At 39.3% G+C, this 8,370-nt stretch overlaps 1 pseudogene; it reads left to right on the top strand.

Moving 5' to 3' along the window:
* The first annotated feature begins 3,229 nt into the window (after positions 1-3,229).
* Positions 3,230-4,884, top strand: LOC109385912 (elongation factor 1-alpha 1-like; annotated as a pseudogene).
* The last annotated feature ends 3,486 nt before the right edge of the window (positions 4,885-8,370 follow it).

Genomic DNA, 8,370 nt, shown 5'->3' with positions numbered 1-8,370 from the left:
GGGGGTTAGAATAGAAGCAGTCAAAATGAAAATATGTACTAGAACAGATCTAAGAGATTGAGGTGATTGTTCTTAATGATGGATGGTTGTAGATGGGAGGGGTAGAGAAGCCATAATGGCCTTGACCACTGGGGGATGATGATACCCTTGGAAACACTTGAGAATAGAATTTGATAGATGATTAAAAATAAAACTACTTTTTCCCTATCCTCAAAATATGTCTTGTTAGGAGAAAGACAAATGTGCTAAGTACTATAGATAGTTAAGGACTTCCAACTAGAAAATAGCCATCTAAAAATCTTCACCATCACTGTCACTGATTAAGTATAAACTGGCCTGGATCTAGCTTTCAGCAATTTTTATCTAAAGTTCAAATCTAAATTTTGCCTCTCCTTTGTTCTTAAACCAGGATTTCAACATTATTTTATTTATCCATAAAACTTTCATAGGGATAACTAATTCCACAAGGTATCATGTGAATTAATTATTGAACGATTATACAACCCTCAACAAATATTAGAAATTATATTTCAACAGCTGCTATTAAAATGGAAAAGCGTTTCTTGGTATCTCTAGATCCAAAATGAGAAACAATCAACAATCATCTGCTCATTCTCATTATGTCTGTAGAACAATTGTGAAACTCTATGTAACCAGATACATACAGGTGTTGGGGCGGGGTGATTGTGTGTGGGTGGGAATGAAGATGAACCAGATGGACATGGTTCCTTTCACAAACAAGCCCCCAAGTCATTGTCCATACATGGAAACAAAAATTGAAAGCAACCTGAATTAGCATTGAACTCAGGACATAGTCAAGGTGAGCAAAAGCATAAAAATATTGTGTCCATTCAAATTGTTGCCGCTCCTTCAAGATGCCATTCTTTCTGGCAGAGTCTATATACCGTTGCTTGAAAGTGACTTTTATGAGGCTCCTAGTTTTCTGAACATGCCAATGTGAAGGACCCCTTCTGGGTATTGCTAGAGCAAACGCACACATTAGCTCAGGTTCTGTGGGGCAAAGTTCAATACGGGAAAGAAAAGTCCAAATCACAGGATGGGATCACATATTGGTAGGTGGCATAGGGAGATGCACAGCATGGGGGAAATTGGATTTCAAGGGGGTGGGGGGAAAGATGGATAGGAGAAACAAGCAGAAAGGGGGATGAGGGCATCAGAGATCATGTCACCTATTATACTATTTTTCCTAGGGCTGACTTATAGGAGAGATGGCAGTGAGAAGTCAACTTGGGGAAAACAGAGTTTTGACATGACACTCTCTAAGGCACTAGAACAATGATAAGGTTTTCCTCTTCCTAACTTTCTTACCATATAATCATTAGCCACCTCTTACTTCCCTTTGCCTGCTTCTCTCAGTGGTGCTGGAGTAACCAAAAATAACCAGTGAGTAAATCATCCACTGGTGGTGCCCACTGATTGAAATTATCCCTAGTGAGCCATTCGGTCTTCACGTCTCACCTAGCCACCCAGAGAATTTGGGCCTTAGGAAATTCCTTGATAAACTGATTTACTTTTGTCTAATTGAGAGCAACAAAGGGAGAAAACAGAGACCTTACAAGGAATTGCAGTCTATTCTTAACCTCTTTTGCAAGGCAGCTTGCTTGGGCTCAGGAGATAAGCAGCCTCTGTCCTGAGCTGTTTGTCATAAATATTGAGTTTAGTTGAAGAGTGACCATGTCTAATGTTTCTCTTGGTTTTTAATCATTTGTCTTATCTTCTTTGGTGTGTACTCATTTTTGTGTGCATTCTGGACATTGTATTTGCAAAATTGTTCAGAGAAATTAATGTTCTCTTCCTCCAAAAGGCTTTTATGTTTGATTCCATCAAGTGCTTATTGGGGCTGGCAATTAGGGATCTCTTCACTCTAATGGTTCAAAGCTGAGCTGGAGTCTCACTGATGGACACTTTTTTTTTAGGTCCACTCTTCTACTAGAGTACATGCTTTCAGAGTCCCACCCATAAGTGAGAATCTCTAGCCCCTGCCCACCCTTGTCATACCTTCAGCAGTCCCAGGACTTTAATCCCTGTCTACTCATCCCTGCAAAACTGTTAAAAGTTCCACTCAACATTTCAACCACTTAGTATCCTCTTCTGAATTGGGAAAACACCCCCAGAGGAAACAAGGTCTAAGCACTGTTCTTAATTTCTGGGACCTCTGCCCTCACCCCATACAGGCTCTCTAAATTTTCACTCCTTTTTAAGTTTTTTGATGTCTTTATAAAGATGGTTTTTATTATTCTGTCCAATTTTTACAGTTGTCAGCAATGAAAGCATTTGGTTTGACTTCTCTAGTCTGTGGTTACCTGAACTGGCAAAGACATTGTATCATTCCATGACCTGCTGGCTTTCACTCACAGGGAGTTTGACAGATGCCTCTCAGCCTCTAGAATTTTTTTTTAGCTGAGCCATCCTGCCACCTGTTGGCAGCTCAGTGGCTGCTCAGCTCGGGCCGGGACTTGAACCACTGTTGCTCAGAGCTCAAACTCTTGAGCAAGCTCTTAACCAACTGAGCCACGCAGCCAGTCCTAGAAATTTATAGTGCAAATTAGAAACCACTGAAAACTCTACCATTTGAATGATAAAATTAAGCCCATATTGAGAAAATATATACACATAGATTTGCATATATACAAACTAGTTACAGTGCACCATGATATTCACTACCCTCCATCTTGCTGTTAGCTCTGGCCTCCTTTTCCCTAGTTATATTAATCCTTATCTTACATCTTTGATTAATGAAGCATTATTTTGCAGCTGAAGTGTTGGTTACTGGTAACCAATTGCCCACAATATTAAACCCATGGGTCCAGTTTGCAAAATATAAACACATTTTAGGGATGAGCATATGGTAAATTGAGAAGATTTTTGTCAATGTTTACTGGTCCTAAATGGACTGTAGGTCATTCTGCTGCAAGGGACTGTTAGGCTATAAGGATATTGGTAAAGAGGTGTAATACGTATAACAATTAACCTACATTAAAAGTATATTTAGATCTGAATTAGAGTAACGGTTGGAAGTCTGGGATGGAAAATAAAGCCATTGGTGGAGATAGCAGAAAGACTGCTAAATTAAGAGGTCACTATCTAAAATGACTTTGCCTCTAGAAGCACATTTGATTGAAAATCTAAAACTATATTTGCCTTTTTTGCAATGGGTTTGCTGCCAGAACACATGTGTAGTGAAAACCACCACTAAATCTAACCCAAAATGGGGAAGGAAAAGACACACATCAACATCATTGTCATTGGACACATAGATTCCAGAAAGTCTACCACTACCGGTCATCTGATCTACAAATGTGGTGGAATTGACAAAAGAACTATCAAAAAATTTGAGAAGGAGGCTGCCAAGATGGGAAAGGGCTCCTTCAAGTATGTCTAGGTCTTGGACAAACTGAAAGCTGAACCTGAGCATGGTATCACCACTGATATCTCCCTGTGGAAATTCAAGACCAGCAAGTATTATGTGACCATCATTGATATCCCCGGAACATAAAGACTTTATAAAAAACATGATTACAGAAACATCTCAGGCTGACTGTGCCATCCTGATTGTTGCTGCTGGTTTCGGTGAATTTGAAGCAGGTATCTCCAAGAATGGGCAGACCTGTGAGCATGCCCTTCTGGCTTATACGCTGGGTGTGAAACAACTAATTTTTGGTGTTAACAAAATGGATTCCTCTGAGCCGCCTTACATCTAGAAGAGATATGAGGAAATCATTAAGGAAGTCAGCACCTACATTAAGAAAATTGGCTACAACCCCGACACAGTAGTATTTGTGCCAGTTTCTGGTTGGAATGGTGACAACATGCTGGAGCTAAGTGCTAACATGCCTTGGTTCAAGGGATGGAAAGTAAAGATGGCAGTGCCAGTGGAACCATGCTGCTTGAAGCTCTGGATTGCATCCTGCCACCAATTCATCCAACTAACAAGCATTTGTGTCTGCCCCTCTAGGATGTCTACAAAACTGGTGGTATTTGTACTGTCCCTGTGTGCTGAGTGGAGACTGGTGTTCTCAAATGTGGCATGGTCACCTTTGCTCCAGTCAACGTTACAATTGAAGTAAAGTCTGTTGAAATGCACCATGAAGCTTTAGGTGAGTGAAGCGCTTCCTGGGGACAATGTGGGCTTCAATGTCAAGAATGTGTCTGTCAAAGATGTTCATTGTGCAGGGTAGCCAGTTAGCTCAGTTGGTTAGAGTGCAGTGCTCATAACACCAAGGTTGCCAGTTCGATTTCTACATGGGCCACTGAGATACGCTCTCCACAACTAGATTGAAACAACTACTTGACTCAGAGCTGTAGGGTCCTGGAAAAACATATTGTTCCCCTCCCTTCCCCCCAAAATAAAATATGTTCGTTGTGGCAATGCAGCTGGTGGCTGGTGACAGCAAAAATGACCCACCAATGGAAGTAGCTGGCTTCATGGCTCAGGTGATTATCCTGAACCATCCAGGCCAAATCAGTGCCGGATATGTACATGTGCTCAATTGTCACACAGCTCATGTTGCTTGCAAATTTGCTGAGCAAAAGGAGAAGATTGATCATCACTCAGGGAAAAAGCTGGAAGATAGGCTGAAGTTTCTGAAATCTGGTGATGCTGCCATCACTGATATGGTTCCTGGCAAGCCCATGTGTGTTGAGAGCTTCTCTGATTACCCTCCCCTGGGCCATTTTGCTGTTCGTCGCATGAGATAGACAGTTGCTGTGGGTGTCATCAAAGCAGTGGACAAGAAGGCAGCTGGAGCTGGCAAGGTCACCAAGTCTGCCCAGAAAGCTCAGAAAGCTAAATGAATATTATTCCCAATACCTGCCACCCTAGTCTTAATCGGTGGTGGAAGAACAGTCTCAGAAATGTTTGTCTCAATTGGCCATTTAAGTTTAATAGTAAAAGACTGGTTAATGACTACAGTGCATCGTAAAACCTTCAGAAGGAAAAGAGAATGTTTTGTAGAACATTTTGTGGGGGGGGCAGTTTTTAAGTTATTAGTTTTCAAAATCAGTACCTTTTAATGGAAATAACTTGACCAAAAATCTGTCACCGAATTTTGAGACCCATTAAAACAAAGTTTAATGAGAAAAATGCATATTTCTGAAAGTGCATTTGAATTATTTTATTTGACTATTATTCAATTTCCTTGTAAATATTTAGAAACAGTATTATATGACATTACATGAGATTTTTTTAAAAGAAAAAATATCTTATCTCCCAAATTAGTATCTCTTTCTTCTCAAAATCTAGCTGAAAACCGTAAGACTTCTATATTAAAGTATTTTCCTACTTTTTAGAAAAGCCAAGGTAGCTTCTTTATGAGGGGGAAAACAACATTCTCCATCACATTAAGTTTTTCTTTTTTTTTTCAAAGATTTTATTGGGAAATTGGGGGAGGGGAACAGCGTTGGGGAATCAGGGAAGGGGAACAGACAAGTTGCTGTCCTTTTGTTCTTCAGTCTAGTTGTGAAGGACATCACTTCACTGGTTCGTGTTGGTATTATCATTGCGCTCTTCCCAGGTGAGGCAGTTTGGTCACTGGCCACTAGACAGCCACTCACGGCAGCTCTTGGCAGCTCATGCTGGCTGCCAGCCACTCACAGTAGCTTATGGCAGCTCACTGCAGCTCCACTGCAGCCTACGCTGTCGCTGGCGACCCACAGCAGCCCAGCTCCAGGTCGAGCTGTTGTTCAGCATCTTAGCTGTGGAGGGCAGTGTCACTGGCCCTCATATGTGGGATCCAAACCGGGGCCCTCTGGCGTCCCAAGCCAGCTCTTAACCATCGCGCCACTTGGCTGGCCCACATTAAGTCTTTTTTATTGATGCTTCTCTTTGTCTTTAGTTGCACCTGCCCACCGAAAATAAATTATGGATCTTTCCAATGGCTCCTACATTTAGGCTTCTAAGAGGTACTAGAGAAAATCTTACAACACACAAATATTTGCCCGGGGAAATGCAAGACCTCCAACCTCAACCAGATAATCAACTAGTTGGTCCCTGGATCACTCATTCTCTCATTTCTAGAGCAGCTATTTCAAACTTTTACCACTCTTATTAAGCCCTCAACCCACAACCTTAACTTTCAGCAGATACAATTTTCTCCTATGTCACACAGAAACTAAGGACTTCTTCTGAGTAATACAGCAGTCTTTTACCCAAAATTTCTTTGTTGATGTTTTTTATCTATTGTATTATGGAAATTTTAAAACATAGTCAAAACTAAACAAAATATAAAGTGAACCATCATGTACATATCATCCAGCTTCAACAGTTATCAATGTGTGGCCAATATTGTTTCATCAACTACAACTCTTAAAAACTACATTTCTATTCATTTTTTCCTACATCCCTCAAATCACTCTGAAAAGTTTCCCTTCTATCTGAGGTTATATGTGCATCAAGATCTGGATCTCATCCTTTCTAGCTTCTTCAAAGCTTTGCTCTATAATCCACCCTTTAAACACTCCTTTCATACTAACCAATTTCAGTCAGTATTTAAACAATTCATTTATTTTCATATTAGGAGTCTCTCTCTCTCTCTCTGTCACACACACACACACACACACACACACACACACACACACACACACCCTCTTGACATTATATATCCCTTTAGCTAACATCTTATCTTTCACCTTCCATTTTCTGCCAAGTATCTGGAAAGAGTAAAAGAGTATTCTGTACTCAGTTTTTCTATTGCCTTATTCCCTCCTACACCTCAATCCAAGCAAAAGGTTCCTAGCTATACCACTCTGCTGAAACTGCTCTCATTGAGTTCACTGATTCTGTTTTTTTGAAATTAAATTTATTGGGGTGACATTGGTTAATAAAATTATATAGGTATCAAGATCACAATTCTATAATACATCCTCTATATATTGCATTGTGTGTTCACCACCCAAAATCAAATCTCCTTCCATCACCCTATATTTGACCTCCTTTATCCTTTTCTACCTCCCCACTACCTCCCTTTCCCTTTGGTAACCACCATACTATTGTCTGTGTCTATGAGTTTTTGTTTGTTTGTTTGTTGCTTTCTGTTTTATATCCCACATATGAGTGAAATCATATGGTTCTTGACTTTTTCTGTGTGACTTATTTTGCTTAGCATAATCATCTCAAGAGCTGATTCCTTTTTTGAGAAGTCTTCTCAACTTCTCCCATGTGACTTGTGGAGAATATGACATTGTTGATCCCTTTTTGTGATCAGCAAAGTTTCTTCAAACTCTTGCTTCCGTTTGTTCCTATGAAAATACTTTCTTCTATATTTCCTTTTACACCTTTGGCCTCTCCTTTCTGTTTCCTTCTTTGACTCTTTGTCACTTTTATATGGGCTCTGTATTTGGCTCTCTTCTCTTCTCATTTACACTATCTTGGCACAATCTAGCTCACTGCCTATGTCATTACCATATGTATAGTTTTTCTCAAACACTTGGAATGAGATAATGACACATACAAGGATGAACAATTTTTAAGTTAAAAGATTCATTTGTATTAATAAAATGAAAAAAGTACACATTACTAATTAAATAATAATAATAATAGGTATACAACAGAGAAAATGATGACATTATTTGTAATATTTCTTCACTGTGTCTTTATCTGGCTTGATGTGGAATAGCTTGACTTTTAGATCATGTTCCATATTTATATGCTTTCCCCCCCTCCTCTTTATTTATACTAATTTAGAAGGTTCTGACTCACAATTTTGAGTTGTAAGAATGTTATCAAGTTTTTGCTGCATTTACCAATCAGATAAGTTTTGGATATTGTATTAAGAATAGAACCAGAAACTATAAAGACAATTCTAACTAAAATTTAATGTTTATTCAGGGACTAAGCTGAATAGCACACACACACAAAAACTAGAGGGATACATGTTTTAACTTGGGAAATGGCAGTGAATGGATTCTTGATCTATTCTTTGGTTGTATTCCATTCTGAAAACATTTATTCATTTTCTGATGCAGTACTTGGAGGTGATTTTAAAATATGCTCCATGGTAAATTAATGACTTTTTTATTAATTTATTTATTTATTTATTTATTTATTTATTTATTGTTAGTTTCAGGTGTACAGAACAATGCAATAGTTATCCTTTTCACCCTCACAAAGTAACAACCCCCCACCCCCCATCTACTGCCCTCCCATCCCTGATATCATGCTTATCTATTACAATTCCATTGAATCCGTTCCCGCACTCTACTCCGTGTCCCGAGGTTATATGTATATATAATTATAGTTGACATACAGTGTTATTCAACATCAGTTTCAGAAATACAATGCGTTGGTAAGGCCTCCACATCAACTATGAAGTGGACTCCCCAAAAGGGCATTGGTCCATCTGGCTCCCTAAG

The sequence above is a fragment of the Hipposideros armiger genome, unplaced genomic scaffold (genome assembly GCF_001890085.2).
Source record: "Hipposideros armiger isolate ML-2016 unplaced genomic scaffold, ASM189008v1 scaffold_7, whole genome shotgun sequence".
Lineage (NCBI taxonomy): Eukaryota > Metazoa > Chordata > Mammalia > Chiroptera > Hipposideridae > Hipposideros > Hipposideros armiger.
This window is presented reverse-complemented; position numbering and strand designations above follow the sequence as displayed.